Source organism: Thamnophis elegans, chromosome 13 (genome assembly GCF_009769535.1).
Source record: "Thamnophis elegans isolate rThaEle1 chromosome 13, rThaEle1.pri, whole genome shotgun sequence".
NCBI classification, from domain to species: domain Eukaryota; kingdom Metazoa; phylum Chordata; class Lepidosauria; order Squamata; family Colubridae; genus Thamnophis; species Thamnophis elegans.
The window spans coordinates 31346911-31364896 of record NC_045553.1 but is presented as its reverse complement, the minus strand read 5'-3'; positions in this window follow the sequence as shown (position 1 = coordinate 31364896).

Sequence of the window (17986 nt, the reverse complement as noted above, 5' to 3'; positions counted from 1 at the left end):
GGTTATAGTTAAAGTTTTAATTTTTCAGTGTTTTTCTCTTGCTTGGATAAAAAAAAATTATATATACAGGTTAATTTTCCTCTTAAGAAATGAAATGGAGCTCCACAAGCTATCCATATAGATATTGTGATGCTATTTAAGCAAAGATGGAGATAACAGGTAAAACTCACAGTTAAACTCTCATTCTATCAAGTAGATTGAAGTTTTCACAATGGCTCTGTGTGATTGACTGGAAACAAACACAAAGTCATCACACATTTTAAAGCTTATTTATTACCATTTTGATGTCCCCTTTAATTTTATTTAGCACTGTATAAGAATTAAAATGTGTACCTATTTTTTTTTTAATGGACAGAGTTTAGAAATATTTTTATACTGGACTACCACATATAATGCATTAAAAGCTTATGTCTTTTAATGCATAAGGTTAATACTCTTGAAATGACTCTCCAGGGAAAAATGTAGCCATGAGGACAATTGGAAGAAGGCAATGCTATTAAAAGTGAGGGTAAAAATGATGACTTAATAATGACATGCAAATTAGAGGTGCTCTGAAAAATTATATCACTTTATTTACCCTGAAAAAGTCCAATCTCAAGATCAGCAAGAGGTGGAAATCATTCAAGTGAAACACAACACTTGAATTTGGGTGAGATATCTATGGAGATTCTCAGTTATCCAGGTCATGGTTGTCTCAAAGGTGTTTGTTAAAAGACAACTGGACTTTGTTTTTTTTTAAGAACCAATAAAGCTTCTTGGATGATAAGTGAAACATCTTCAAAGAAAAATGAAACTAATCCACTTGCCTTTAAAAAGCAACTGAGACAATTTGGATGAGAGTAGCAGGTTTCCCCAAAGTAAACACCTGGCCTTATTTTCGGAGAGGTCTTATTATTTTTGATGAGGTGGCGAGTGTGATCGCCTCATGGCTGCTGCTGTGTTGTAATAGTTTTGGGGAGGACTTATTTTGGGGGGAGGGCTAATTTTAGCACATGTGCTCAAAAGCCCGATTGGGTTTACTATCTGGGGGTGGTCTTATTTTCAAGGAAACAAGGTAAATATATGTAGTTTCTCCTTTCTATTTCTCTTGCGCCATAATTTGTATTACAATTAAAAGTCCCAGGCAGGTTTTGGAATCAATCCAGGATGGACTGTGATACTGCATCCTCACTTAAGAAGCTATTAAGATATTTGATGCTTGATAATGGCATCTCTTCTCAGTGAAACAAGTAGAGCTCCCATCTACTCTCTATTATTATTACATCCATTGCCTTGTGAAATAATGGTAAGGGATTAGATTACCTAGACTATTTCAGACAGATAAGAATGTACCTAGCAGATATCAAAAGAAAACTATTGAATGCTACTCGTAATCCCTTGAAGATGCATTTCCACAGAAGACAAGCACCACAAAATTTCTCAGACTAGTCTGAAGACCTTTAAAACAGGGCTGTGGGGGGAAGTACCCAATTATTTTAAGTTGACAAGTCTGACCTTTCTCACTTTAAAAATGTCACTTCTTTTGCTCCTAATGTAGGCCACAAATGAAAACTATGTCTTAGATTGAGGTGAAAAGAAAGGAAAAGAAAAACATTTTTCTTAATCTATGCATTTTTCTAGGTCTTCTTCAAAACACATGCAGATTCCCAGAGGTAAAAAGGAATGGGAAAGTACTGGAAAGTTAGGGAAAATATTGTTGCAAATTTGGGGATCAAACTAAGTATTTATTTAAACAACAAAGGGGAAGGGGCAATGTGTTTACAGTAGCAGAAACCATATTTTCTGCTGGACATTGCCACATTTGATTTAATATATAGCTTATCCAGCATTTCTGTTAAGCACAAAGGATTGGGACCATACATTAAGTTGCAGTTAAGAAGTTGAATTGCTCAGGCCTATAAACAAGGTGTCTACTTAATTAAGGCTCAGTACTAAATTAATGCCAGGTAAGGGTCAATGAAATTCAAGGGGAGGGGGGTTAGACTTAGATTGTTTGTGGGAACGAAATGATTCTAAGCTGATGACTTGCTTATCTTTGTCCCCAACGCTGTCTGCTCATCTTCTATAATTGCAGATCACATGAGATCCTTTGGTAATTAAGGTGGGAACTACATTATTCCTTTGGAGGCTAAATTTAGTTTACAGAGGGATACTGATTGAATATTCTGATAATCAAAGATGCTTGTGGTGGAATATAGTCTAGATTCCCAGGAGGGAGGGAATATATTCAAGAGGAGTAGGAGACAACAAAAGTTAGATGGTGTTTTTGGGAGGAAGAGAGTCAGACAGTTCCTCCTTAGACATTGTCACATGATATCTTTAAGGATGCAAGTAGCTTGTTTTAGTTTGGCAAGATCTCTGTCCATAGGTAAGGAACAATAAAGGAAATTTCTTAGAAGATATTTCATTGTTTTTGGAATCTGACAATGCTTGACATTTAACACCATGCAGGTATAGCTATGAAGATAGTTTCTGCCAAGGTTGATTCTAGCATAATGCTCCTCTTAGAAAAAACAGAAGTGCTAGTTTCAGTAAATGTCATCCTTTCTTGAAGGGTTTAGATTTCTTAGACAGATGTTAAGGGGCATATGCCTTTCCTACTCTCTCTATATTATCATAAAACAATATGCAATATCAGTACCTGTAGCAATAAATATTCTTTTCCCTTAAAAAAAAAATGTGTCACTCCTTGCAGCAAAAGATTTACTGCAAAAGACACAGAGTCACATCTTGCAGGCTCTCACTTGTTTAAAGAATTGTCACACCCACACCCTAGCTAATTTTTATAGCTAGATTTCCCAACATTTAATTTAATTTTAGTTTAATTTTGTTTGTTTTTACATTGATTAAATTTGGGTAGAAATGATTCCAGAAATGAGAGCTTTTGCACTTTTGAGTTGACTTTGCAATTCAACTTACAATAATTGCACATCAGTGAGACATAGAACCCATAAGTTCCACAAGCGATCAGGCAATTAGTCAGTGGTCTAGATGATTTTGAACTACTATAGTGAGGCAATGGAGTAAAATATGAGTTAGAAAACTACCTGCTAAATTTGAACCAATGAAGATGGGCAAGAAAGGAAAAAATGATCTTCTTTGAAGTTCTGGAGAAAGGTATACAAAAATTGGTTAAAATAACCTTATATCAGAAAAGTTAATACTAAGTTAGAGATGTTTCAAATTGAAACATGAACTTCCACTGGTCTGTTTCTATATTATCTTTAGCTGGATCACTTTTTCTGATTGTGCATCAAGCCAATGAATTAATGGTGCAGAAATATCTGTACAGGTTAATGCTAACGATAACCTTGAATTATGTAACTCATCTAGTATATATAAAATACAATAAGGCAAATAGTTTTAAGCAGGTCAGGATATTTTTGGTATATTTTTACCCAATTAAAATATTTTTTACTGTTTCTTCTCCAAATGTCATTTACTCTAACAATAGGATGAGTGTTGGTTGGGAAAAAAGTCTTGCACATAATGTTACTGTGTGTCCTTAGATATCAAGTTAATGTCTTCTTCATGTATTAGGCACTTAATCTTTACTTCTTAATTAGCTTCACATTTGCTTTTTAAACTCAACTTTTTTTTTTTTTTAAAAAAAGGATACTTTTAATTGTTGAAAGGGAACTTGCCAATTAGAGAATATACTGATAAAACAAAGAGGCAAAACATCACTAAATGTGACATTGGACATTCTTGACCAGATCTTCGAGGACTATTAAAATAGCAAATGGAATCATTTTAGATTTTAGATTTTATTAAGAATTTATATGCCGCCCTTTTCCCTGGAGGGACTCAGGGCGGCTTACAATAGTGAGGGGAAGGGGGTGCAAGACAAGACTTAAAGGAAAAAAAAATCGTGAATAAAAGAAAATTATCCATAAAAACACAACATTCATTCAACATTCGGGCGGGGTGAGAGTAATCCTATCCCCAGGCCTGACGGGATAGCCAGGTCTTCAGGGCTGTGCGGAAGGCCTGGACTGTGGTGAGGGTACGGATCTCCACGGGGAGGGTGTTCCATAATGTCGGAGCTGCAACTGAGAAGGCTCTCCTCCGCGTAGTCGCCAGTCGGCACTGACTGGCGGATGGAATTCGGAGGAGGCCTACTCTGTGCGATCTGATGGGACGCAGGGAGCTAATTGGCAGGAGGCGGTCTCTCAAATAGTCAGATCCACTACCATGGAGCGCTTTATAGGTGGTAAGTAGGACCTTGAAGTGCACCCGACGATCAACAGGTAGCCAGCGCAGCTCACGGAGGATTGGTGTTATATGGGCGAACCGTGGTGCGCCCATAATCACTCGCGCGGCCGCGTTCTGAACTAGCTGAAGTCGTCGGATGCTCTTCAAGGGCAGCCCCATGTAGAGCACATTGCAGTATTCCAGCCTAGAGGTCACAAGGGCTCGAGTGACTGTTGTGAGAGCCTCCCGGTTCAGGTAGGGCCGCAACTGGCGTACCAGGCGAACCTGGGCAAATGCCCCCCTGGTCACAGCCGACAAGTGATGCTCAAAACTCAGCTGTGAATCCAGGAGGACTCCCAAGTTGCGGACCCTGTCTGAGGGGTGTAAATTTTGCCCCCCCAGCCTGATTGTTGGAACATTAGCCAAATTTTTGGGAGGAAAACACAACAGCCACTCGGTCTTTTCCGGGTTGAGTACCAGTTTGTTAGCTCTCATCCAGTCTTTAACAGCCTCAAGGCCCCGGTTCATCACGTCCACCGCTTCATTGAGTTGGCACGGGGCGGACAGATACAACTGCGTATCGTCCGCATATTGATGGTACTTAATCCCGTGCCTCCGAATAATCTCGCCCAGCGGTTTCATGTATATGTTGAATAGTAGGGGGGACAGAACCGAGCCCTGCGGCACCCCATAGGTTAGGGGCCTCGGGGACGATCTCTCCCTCCCCACCAACACCGACTGCGACCTGTCCGAGAGGTAGGAGGAGAACCACTGTAGAACAGTGCCGCCCACCCCCACCTCCCGCAGTCGTCGCAGAAGGATACCATGGTCGATGGTATCGAAAGCCGCTGAGAGGTCGAGGAGAACCAGGATGGACGCGTGGCCTCCATCTCTGGCTCTCCAGAGATCATCGGTCAATGCGACCAAAGCGGTTTCAGTGCTGTAACCGGGCCTGAAGCCAGACTGGAAGGGGTCAAGATAGTTAGCTTCCTCCAAGGTACGCTGAAGCTGTAAGGCCACCACCTTCTCAACAACCTTCCCCAGAAAGGGGAGGTTGGAGACTGGACGATAGTTGTTAAGAACTGCTGGATCCAAAGACGGTTTCTTCAGGAGGGGCCTCACCACCGCCGCCTTAAGCGCGGTGGGGAGGTGTCCCTCCCGAAGAGAGGCGGTAACAACCGCCTGGATCCAGCCTCGTGTCACCTCTCTGCTGTTGGTAGTCAGCCAAGAGGGACACGGGTCCAGTATGCAGGTGGAGGAACTCACAGCTCGCATAGCCTTGTCCACATCCCCAGAGGCAACATCCTGAAACTCAACCCAGAGATGGTCTACCAAGTTATTCCCCTGTGTCCCGGCTGGATCTGCGGGGGTGGAGTCCAGTTCCGATCGAAACCGAGCAACTTTGTCCGCCAAGAACTGACTATATTCCTCAGCCTTACCCTGCAGGGGGTTCCCCGTCTCCCTCCTATTTAGGAGGGAGCGGGTTATCCTAAACAGGGCGGCTGGGCGAGACTCGGCGGACGCTACCAAGGAGGCAATGTGTGATCTTTTGGCGGTTCTCAATGCCCAAGTATACTCCTTGGTGCAAGCTGTCAACAGTGCTCGGTTCGATACGGACCTGTCGGACCTCCACTGGTGCTCTAGGCGTCTCCTCCGGCGCTTTATCTCGCGGAGCTCCTCGGTGAACCAAGGGGGTCTCCGCGAGCCGCTGACCCGGAGGGGCCGTAGTGGCGCAATTCGGTCCAGAGACTCCGATGCCGCCGAGTGCCAGGCCGCAGCAATAGTCTCCGCCGAACTGTGGGCAAGAGCGTCTGGAATGACCCCAAGCTCCGTCTGGAACCTAACAGGGTCCATCAGTCGCCTGGGGCGGAACCACCTGGTCGGTTCCTCCTCCCCACGGTGGGGGTTTGGCCTCCGGAAGTCTAACCTCAGTAGGTAGTGGTCTGACCACGACAGGGGAATGGTCTCATTTCCCCTCAGACCAAGATCACAACTCCACTGCTCCGAGAGGAATACGAGGTCGAGTGTATGTCCCGCCAAGTGGGTAGGGCCTCGAATTACCTGGGTCAGGCCCATGGCTGTCATGGAGGCCATGAACTCCTGCGCTCCGTCAGAGTGTTCGCCGAGCGAAGGCAAATTGAAGTCCCCCAGAACCATTAATCTAGGGAACTCAATTGCTAGCTCGGCTATTGACTCGAGGAGCGCAGGGAGGGCCGCTGCAACGCAGTTGGGAGGCAGGTACGTTAGCAGCAAACCCGCTTGACCCTTGAGGTCCAACTTCACTAGTAGGGACTCACACCCGGCAAGCTCCGGAGCAGGGATCCTACGAGGAACTAAAGACTCCCGGACTACAATAGCCACACCGCCACCCCTTCCCTGGGCTCTCGGCTGATGAAGCACCTGAAACCCGTCTGGGCACAGCTCTACGAGGGGGACTCCTCCCTCCGTGCCCAGCCATGTCTCAGTAATACATGCCAGGTCTGCCCCCTCGTCTACAATCAAGTCCCGGACGAGGGGAGCCTTATGAATAACAGACCTGGCATTTAGCGACAGCAGCCTGAGACCAGGGTCCTGATCGCTCACGCCATCTGACCTTGGAATGCTCCATTTCCTGTGGCATTTTTTCCCAAAAGAAACTATGCTAATATTTGTAATTTTATCCTGAGAGGGGCAAAACAGTGATATATTTGTGTATGCTTGTACTGACCTTTTCACAGGTATTATTGGGAACAATAACCACACTGAAGAATTGTGGATAAAAAAGTTATATCTCTTAAGGATCCTTAATTCAGCTGTTAACTCACAATGGTAGTGACCATTAAATAAAGTAATAAGAAATCCAGTGTTACTTTAATATTTTCAATTGAAACTTTGGACTGAAGAGTCTCATGTTGAGCCAACAAATGAGTATTTTCTTAATAGTTGCTAGTTTCAACAAGCACATTCCTATCATCCATCCATCCATCCATCCATCCATCCATCCATCCATCCATCCATCCATCCATCCATCCATCCATGTATCTCTAGCTCTATCTATCTATCTATCTATCTATCTATCTATCTATCTATCTATCTATCTATCTCTATCTATCTATCTATCTATCTATCTATCTATCTATCTATCTATCTATCTAACTTCATCATCATCATCATCATTATCTATCTATCTATCTATCTATCTATCTATCTATCTATCTATCTATCTATCTATCTATCATCTATCTATCTATCTATCTATCTATCTATCTATCTACATCTACCATCTATCTATTCTTCTATTATTTCCTACTTTGGATGAAAACAAGCAAGGAAGAAAGCAATTCTATGAAAACCATTTGAAAGATTTGCCCTTTCCAAATATAAAGATGGGGTATATTTAATATTTTTGTCCTTTACACCACATATTGTTTGTAAATGCCACATGATACAGCTGTTTATATATAACAGTAATAACCATAGTCACTCACAAGTGGAGACCTTGTATGTCATTCTGGAGCATGAAATGAATTTTTATCACTGCATTATAAGCCAATCAAAATAGGGGTTCATAATGGGAATGGTGACAGTTTATCATGTTGGGTTTAATTAAATGGGGCATTGACATAATTAAACATTTTGAGTTATTAATGCATCACTGTAGCAAACATTTAACCTCAGAAGAATGGCAAAACCCTTATTAAAGGGGGACAGATGGGGACTGCTAGCCTTGATAAAAGTTTCTGCAACTTATTTAATTCAGGGTTACCCCAAAGTTGCTTTTCAAGGTTCTACTTCAGAATGCAAAAGAGGCAAGGCATAAGAATGATAAATTTTGCTCTAAAAATAATAATTCATGGAACAACTTCAACTTTTGTTGAATTTTCTATAATGTTGGGGGTCATTCTTTATATCAGCTATATGTATCCTTGACATTCCCTTTTTTGAGGCTCTATTAAGTTTGAATTTGATAGCAACACTACACAAGGTGATTTGTGGGATGGAAGGTATCTTCCTTTTTTGTGGTTAATACCCTGATTAAATGTGATTCCACAGGGAACAAGAAGTAAACATGAAATTGCAGTGAAAGCAAGAACTGAATTAGGAGGACTGACCAATAAGGCACTAAACTCTATTGTCAAATTATTCTCTGCCTTTTTTTAAAATTCACCCTCAGAATAGGAGAAAAGCAGGTAGAGCTGGTGGGAGCAGAGTGAGTGCATCATCAGCTTAAAATCGTTATAGATATTGCATTCCCACAAATGGTCCAAGTTCAACCCCTCCTGAATTCCATTGATCTTATCTATGTATAGAGGTGAATAAATTTTTTCTACAACCTTATGGTCCTGATTTTTTGTGCTGGACATTTGGGAAGTTTACAATATTCTTTTATAGGTTTCTGAGTGCTTTTGGCTGGAAAGGCATTTTTTGTTTCTTCTTCTTCATCAACTCTCACAACTTCCTTGGATGTCCCAATTCATGATCAAATAAGTCTTAAGAAGTTTCTTCCTGTTATCTTATTTTTTTAATCTCATTGAAGAAGAGGATGCCCGGGAAATTGCAAAGCAATGGTGGGTATGAATGTGTAATGAAGAAGAATATTTACATTCCTTTCATGTCAAATCTATAAATAAGTTCCACAAGAATCCCACTCTTGACAATTTCACTGAGATTCCATTACATTAAAGGTTGTTTCTTTTTTTTAAAGGCAGAATAAATTTTCAGCATAGAAAATAATTGGCCTCTTCATTGTTATACTTGACCAAAATGCCAACCTTTCTCCAAAGAGGAATCACAAAAGCGATTGGCATTGTTGTATTGATTTGAAAGCACCTGATACTGTGATTGGATCTACACTGATGATGACATTTGTGATTGAAGTACCTTTGAATTTAATCTCAGAGGCTTTACTATTATTGTCCTATTATTGGATGCATGTATGGATATCCACAGAAGATTCCTGATTTCATGATCAATGCTACAGGGATACAATGGTTGCCATTCTTATGATCCACAAACTGGGTATCTAAGAGTCCACTCTTCCCATCTGATCTTGATCTTCCTGTAGAAGGTTTGGTGGGCATGCTCAGTGTTCCCCCAAAATGCAGATGGCCCCAATTTTCATGGTCTTTCTGAAAGCTTTCCTGGAAGATCTTTGATGGTGGGTTGTAGAGCCTCAGACAACCGAATATGTGCATGTGTGCGTTTCTGCACATTCTTAGATTGTGTTTTTAAAATTGTGTTTTTTATCCCTGCTGCATCTTTTTACATTTTGATGCAATGTTGAGAGGGATTTTTTCAGATTTCCCACCTCTCTGGGGGTTTAGGGAACAGGGGCCCAGAGATTGGTCTTCTTGGTTCCAATACCTTGAATCTGGAACAATTGTTTCTGAGAGTAAGCCTGGCTATATAATTATAGAACAATGTTAAAAACTGCTGTTTCTCAGTATTTTTGTGAGGATGTAGATATTACAACAGGATGAAAGGTAGTGGAAAATAGTAGTTGTTTTTATCCATTGTTATTTATTACTTACTTACTTACTTACTTACTTACTTACTTACTTACTTACTTACTTATTTATTTATTTATTTATTTATTTATTTATTTATTTATTTATTTATTTATTTATTTATTTATTTATTTATTTATTTAATGGTTGGAAGCCACCTAGAATCCATAGAGTAACAAGATGGAAATCTATACAGTATATATAAAAGCCAAATAGCATGTACTCATCATGAAATTTCCAGAACCATAAAGCCTACAAACTTGAAATTTGGCACGCATGTTCCTCTTGGCTTCTAGGTGCTCGCTAAGAAAGGATTTTTCGAAATGACCATCAGATCATTAGTATTTCTTATATAGTAATTAACATGCTCTGATGCAGTGGTGAAATCTAAAAATTTTCCCTAACGATTCTGTGGGTTCGGCTTGGTGGGCCTGGCTTGGTGGTCATGTGACTGGGTGGGCATGGATTGGTTGTCATGGTGATGTGACTGGGTGAGCTCAAAAACTAACTTTCACACTTCACATACAAACAACACAAAAGCCACACAACTCACTCCTACACAATTCACTCACACACAATGCAGAAGCAGCTGGACTTCACACAAAATGGCCCCTCACAGGAGCTTACAGCTATGTGAAGCTCACAGCTTATATTAACGCACTCTGATGCTAAGGAGGTAGACATTCTACTCCCCCTCCCTACCTGAAAAGAACTCTGTTCCAATTGCCAGTTGCCTCACATTCTGTTACCTCAGTTCAAACTGGCAGATATTTCACTCAGGAACGGTCTGGGACTCCTTACAGTACAAAATGTTGGTACCTCACCAAAATGTCTACGCCTTCCATTTATGGAACTGCTTCCGGACTCAAGGTGGTGGGAGTGATATTCCCTTATGTGTTTCAATCACTGACCACCATTGAGCCAGCAGATTGACAGGAGTGGTGAACCAGATTTCTCCTGCATTGCCTGATGACATATTTTCATCGTGAAGCATGGGTATCCAGCTAGTATTGGTATAAATTAGTCAATAAACAGAAACTTAGGGAAGCCTTAAAGACCAAAGCATTTCTTTTGGCATAAGTCTTTGTGATTGCTGAAAGGAAATTGGGTGCATTGAAAGCATCTGTCAATTTTTTTTGTTTGTTATTCTTTGGGTTGCCGCCATTACTTCCTTGCGCCATGAAAGGTTACCTCTCTGAAAAAATGAAAAGTATGCATGCTTTTGAGAAAGGAAGTTTATATTAGTAAGAGAGGTTGTGGGTGACCTCAGAAATCATTGAGCAAAACTGTTGAAGCATAAAGAATTCAAACATCTTTTTTTTTAAAAAAATGTGTGAATAAATGCCTGTTTAAGTGACCTGAAAGTGCAAATTTAAAAACCTGGGCATCCAGAACTTGAGCAGATTATTTTCAATAGATGGATCCAACTCTATATAGTTTACATTTTGTCTATTTTAACTGTCCCTAACCACAGCTATCCAGATTTGCTACACTTGAGTAATCTTCCAAATCTTTTCATTATTTTCTTTGAGTAGGATTGCACATTTTGCAAAGAATTATGGAAAGAAGGAATTGACCACATATATTGATTGATTTACATTTTGCTCTGCTTCAATCAGTTAACAGCATAAGGGCTAGATAATTAAATAGTGGTTGGACAGAAAATGACAGTATGATTAATAATCCATTAGCTCTTATTCCATCCTGAAATGAAGCCTCGGTACATATAATCAAACTGAATACATCATATTCCTCTATATTCCATCACTTTAAATTCATTTTCATCACCATGAGTAATATGGTGCCGAAGTCTGGATTGGAAAAAGAAACTCGCTTGTTGCATTAGATCAACTGCAAATCTATGGTGAGGCTTATCTAGTCCACACTAGATCTGCACCCTCCATGGTCAAACGGTAAGTACAGAGGGGGAAGAAATCCTGTAATATTCTTATTAGCTTTATTAATACTTATGAGTCTTGGTGGCGCAGTGGTTAGAGTGCAATACTGCAGTACTGCAGGCTACTTCTGCTGACTGCCAGCCCCCTGCAATTTGGTAGTTCGATTCTCACTGGCTCAAGATTGACTCAGCCTTCCATCCTTCCACGGTGGGTAAAATGAGGACCCAAATTGTTGGGGACAACATGCTGACTCTGCAAACCGCTTAGCGAGGGCTGTAAAGCATAGTGAAGCGGTATATAAATTTAAGTGCTATGGCATTGCTATTAATAAAGTGGTATAATTATTGATTGAAAAATTGATGAAGGAAGGAAAGAAGGAAGGAAGGAAGGAAGGAAGGAAGGAAGGAAGGAAGGAAGGAAATTTCCTTCACCCTAAAGTTCCTAGTAATGAGAATCCTAAAAGCAACCAAACTCAGTTAAGATTCATTTTCCTATAATTTAAAAAAAAAAAAAAAAACTGGAAAAGAAAAAAGAAAAGGGATTTAAAAACAGCTGAAAATTGAATACAAAATGTTGGGATAATATTTAGAATGAGAATACACATCAAACAACCATGCATTTTAGAAGTTTACATTAGAGAAATTTGCATGGCTGAGAATAAAAGGGAAGCAATTTGCATTAATAAAACAGGTTTTTGAGTCATTTATGTTGCCAGTTATATAAAGCAGGGGAAAGCATGCAAATTGTCTCAATATGTTACTGATACTGCCTTGTCGGGGGGAAAAAGAAAAACAATCCTGCGTTTTTTTCCCTATTCATTTGTGTTTAATTTGTTGAGATTCATTCCAGTTCTGGAAATTTGCTGAGGCTGATTTGGAATCTGAATTTTTTCTCAATGGCCAAAAAAAATAAAAAAAATAAAAGAGAAAAACTCTCTGTTCTGGTTTTTATTTATAAGAGAGTTAAGTGTAGTGTGAGAATATCACCTCCAACAATTAAATAAGCACCACACTGATTTTGATGTAATGACATCGATATAGATTACCATCTCCCCTCATTATCTCCATTCCAGTTTTCACGTTGATTGAATGCTTTTAAAACATTGCACAGTCATTAATTCTGTGCATTTCCCCCAGGGCCTATAAAATGGTGCAATATAACAATTTTAGTCCATTTTTTGGCTAATTGCCGCATTTACCAAAGCCCCCCCCCCCCCCCCCCCAAAAAAAGAGAAAAACCTTGAAAAAATAAAATTCTACTTTCTTTGGATCACCGGTATTTAAGTACATACAAAGTAACATTATCTATCAAATAGAGCCGAGGTGGCGCAGTGGTTAAATGCAGCACTGCAGGCTACTTCAACTGACTGCAGTTCTGCAGTTCGGCTGTTCAAATCTCACCGGCTCAGGGTTGACTCAGCCTTCCATCCTTCCGAGGTGGGTAAAATGAGGACCTGGATTGCTGGGGGCAATGTGCTGACTCTGTAAACCGCTTAGAGAGGGCTGAAAGCCCTATGAAGCGGTATATAAGTCTAACTGCTATTGCTATTGCTATTGCTAAATGAATACATCAAAGAACCTTTAAAGCTTTACTCACATTATGTCACCAAGAAATACCAAGATAATTCCTAATAGATTGTATTTGCCTAAATAATTGGAAAATCAAATATTAATTTTTAAAATTGAATACTACTTTTTAAAATGAAATTGCCCTCTGGAAGACTACCTATACATTTATATTATCTATCTATCTATCTATCTATCTATCTATCTATCTATCTATCTATCTATCTATCTATCATCTATCTATCTATCTATCTATCTATCTATCTATCTATCTATCTATCTACCATCTATCTATCATCTATCTATCTATCTATCTATCTATCTATCTATCTATCTATCTATCTATCTATCCCCTTTCAGAAGGAAAATGTCAGCATGGCATTAGTTAACGTATGTTGCTAATCTATATAGCTCCCCACATTTTTTTTGATTCATTAGAAAAGCAATCTCTAAATGTGCCAAAAAATAAAACAGACAGGCTCTCTCTTTTTCCTGTTTAGAATACAGTTAGCTTCAAAAGATACTTGGGTCAATTGATGGAAGTTATGAATCATTGACCATTAGCCTTGATGGCAGTGGGATTCCCTTCAAAAGCCATATGCGGGGAAACTGTTGGACTTCTATGTGATATTGGTTGGACATTGTGAGAACAGACATGAGGCATCTAACAGGAAGGCAAAAATCACAAAACTGTATCTCACTTACTTTGTTCATGTCATGTGGGGGAGTTCACTAGAGAAAACAATTATGTTTGGAAGAGATAGCAATAAAAGGAAACATGATTTCTAGATACCATCAAAGCTGACACCAGACAGATCATAGAAAACCTCAAAGAAGTAGTGCAAGATCAGTAGTGAAGAGATCTGGCCCATTGACTCACCAAGAATCAGACACAACTGATTGGATAATGTCATCATCAAGTGTGAACAGATGGTTGGATGATTGAATTTTCTGCTTTTGAGCTAAAAAGGCTGCATTTTCTCTGTGTTGGGACATGAGTTTTTCAAAAAAGACTATTTGATTCATCCCATTAATATTTGATGGATGTTAGAATCCATCTAACCAGCTCTATATTAAAGTGGTTGGCTATCATGCGGTGGAGAGAAAAGGTCAGGAAGTCAGAAGTAAGTATAATGATGAATCTAAGTGTAACGTAATGAAGAAAGCATCCTGAAATTATCATTATGTCAAGATAAGTTGGCCACAATGACCAAATATGTCTCTAATAGCTCTGTAGAGGAAAATTATATCCTTAGAGTCTTCTGGGATAATTCTTAGGCTAAAAGGGTGTCATTAAAGACAGAAATAATTCTTTATTTTACAGACTGCATAATGTTCTGTAGGGAGAACGAGGCAGGCAGGAACTGAGGCAAGGCAGGTTGAAGCTAACACAATTAACTGTTTAACAAGACAAATGCAAGGCAAACCTCGAACCGGCCAACAGCAACATTTGACAGCTGACAGCCCTTTTATACCAGAGCTGTCAGACGCTGAACCAATAGAATGGCTGCATTCTCCCACCAGCTGGCTGCTCGCGTCTTAACCAATCAGAAGCCAGCAATGATAGTCAATGGCGTCGTAGCCTCAAGGACTTAACACATAAAATTATCTTTCATTTTAGAAAAGACACTATTTCTCTTATTCAATTTCTTTTATTTGCTACATTTTCCCTTTTATGAGTGAAAGCAAACATAGATGCATGGTACCTTTAAGCATTTTGCAGGCATTTATTTAGTACATATTTGGAAGAACTACTTATAGCTTTCAAAATAAGTACTATTTTTTCTCAGATGCATGGATTGTAGAAGTGTTAGTTATTTTATTTACTTTTATTATATATTTTTAACTGTCAAGATTGCAGGGGGGGGGAGAGAAAGTACTTAAGGGATAATTTGTTTTGGGTGCAATTAGTTTGAATGGTTAGATTATCCTTCCCTTGTTTCATAGACACCTTGTGTTTACATCTTTACTGCTATTATTCCCAGGTTTCCCAAGACCTTTGAAGTGCCTAGAAATTCTTATACAATGTCAAAACTGCCATAATCCAATTTAGATACTGTAAAAGGTACTCCTATAAGACATTCTGTTGTAGAGATCAAAATAGAAATTCAAGCCAGAGTTGGACCATAAGGAAGGCTGAGCAGTGAATAATTGATGCTCTTGAATTGTGGTGTTGGAGAAGACTCTTGAGAGTCCCTTGGACAGACAGGAGATCAAATCAGTCAATACCAAAGAAATGTTCTTCTGGATAGAAACTGAAGCTCAAATACTTTGGCCACCAAATGAGAAGAGAAGGCTTGTTGGACAAGACCCTGATGTTAGGGAAGTTTGAAGGCAAAAGGGGAAGGGGAAAGGGAAGGCAAAGGATGAGATGGTAATATAGTGTCATTGAAACAGTGGGCACACGTTTGGGCAGACTCTGGGAGACAGTGGAGGATAGGGCTACTTAGCATGCTGTGGTCCATGGGGTTTGAACAACAGCAACAAGATGAACTACATTGTGCATGTAATAACGTTTACGTTGGATTAAAATACATTATATCCTGATTTTGTTTGGCATTTAAGGATCTACTTTACAGAAGGTCCTTGTGACTTATGACCAATCACTTAATAACATTCATCATTGCAATAAATTCAACAAAAGTTGCTTAAAACCCATGATCAAAATTATAACTGCTATACCAGTCTTGCAGCCATATGATTGATTTGGGGAGTTTGGTAATCGAATCACATTTGTAACTGATTGCAACATTCTGTGGTCACATAGAAGAGCTATGGTGGTGCAGTGGTTAGAATACAGTATTGCAGACTAACTCTGCCCATTGCCAGGAGTTTGATCCTGACCAGCTCAAAGATCAGCCTTCCATCCTTCTGAGGTCAGTAAAATAAGAACTCAGATTGTTGGGGACAATATGCTGACTCTATAAGCCACTTAGAGAAACCTGTAAAGCACTATGAAGTGGTATATCAGTGTAAGTGCTATTCAGTGGTAGGTTTCAAAAATTTTTAGAACCTCTTCTGTAGGTGTGGCCTGCTTTGTGGGAGTGGTTTGCCAGCCATGTGACTGGGTAGGAGTGGCCAATTTGTAAAATGTGAAACTCACTTAACAATGCTCTTGCTTAGCAACCAAAATTTTGGCTCAGGAACTATGGCATTGAAGTGTGCAAGTCTTAAAGCTGTCAAGTTACAAAACCCTTGCACCCCTAACCCTTTAGGGGAAAAACCCCAGGGGTGTTCAAACTTGACAGCTTTATGACTTGTGGACTTCAACTCCCAGAATTCCTCCTCTTGTTCTTCATCTTGATGATATGCAGATGGGGGGGGAGCTGGAACCAGTTCTAAATGGCACTGTAGATTTGTGGAATATCTTCTATATAAGAGGTTAGAACTGGCAGGAACCCACCCCTGGTGCTATTGCTATTGCATTTTGGAACTTGTTTTGTCATTTTGTGGCAAAAAAATAGCAAAGAAACACTATTGGTTAAACTGGATTCAGGTTACAAACACACAATTCCCTTACTGATCATAGGAACTTGCTTAGCGACCATGATAAAAACAATTGTAAAATATTTGACTTGATTTATGACTGCAATGACTTAAAACCAAGATTTTAAGCTCAGTTCTGGTTTCGAGTTGAGGCTCAGAGCTAAATAAATGTCAATCTGTCTCACCAAAATAAAGTGAATGAAACATCTCCAATATGAGAAAACATGAACAAGACCTAGATGTTTTATAGAAAAATAAAGATATTGGGCTGAATAAAGTAGACTGAGTAGGACAATACCTTTTAGAGATACTGTAGTTTCCTCATTCACTTCTAGAGTGCAGCCCTTAACACATTGCACAAAACTTGGTGTGGTCAACAAAAATTGAGCATTTTTGCTTTTCTCTGAATGAGAAAAAAATAAGTGTATTGTATGCATATTGCATGTTTTTCCATTAAAATGAACAATAAATGTACTGTATGAAATTTTTATGTTAAGCAGAATTTATATCAGGTAAAAAGAAGAATATGAAACATTCTTATATGTAGAAATCCATATGTTTCTAAATTTTCTAACACTATTCAATCAGAAGGAAATGGGTTCATAAAAATACATGTTTGAGAAAAACATACAATTGTATATTGACATGGAAAACCAAGGAGTATAAAATGAATACCTTGAGAAAAAAAATTAACTGGAAGAAGCATGCAGGCACACAAGTGCTAATATTTGTGTATACATTTTCTACCAATTTGTAAACAAAGGAATCAAGCAGAAGAAGCAATTGGCAAAATAAAGATTTGGGGGGAAATGAAAAGGATTCAGCCGTTGCCCTTATTTGTTGATTTCTAAAGCAAATCTTCAATAAATTTTAGGTTTTCCAGGGCAAGACAGGGCACAACAAGACACTTAAATGGAAGAATCTATCTTCCACTGTGATGAGCACTATCTGAGTTCGTTGTACTCAGAGTGTTATGAAAGTTAGCTTCTAAAAGTGCCAACACTTAATGACAACGGCACTTTGGAGACCTATCTGTTTACAGAGGCTGTTCCTTTTGTATCACCCAGGTACTTAGTCCTTTCCAAACTTCTTACCAAGAACTATAAAAGCAATTTATTTGTTGTTTATGATGCTTGGAAGCTGCAACAGATTGAATGTTGCCATCCTTATTAATTCATCAGTGTTTTATCCAGTCTTGCACTCCTTTGCAAACAATTTTATCCCCTTAAACAACTTCTATTCTTGTTGCTTACACTTCAAATTGTCACGATGGTCCTCTTTTCTGTTGAATCTCTTCTCAGATCCATTTCCTCCATAAAGCCTTATTTTATCTCTTGGTTTTCACTCTTTACAAAGC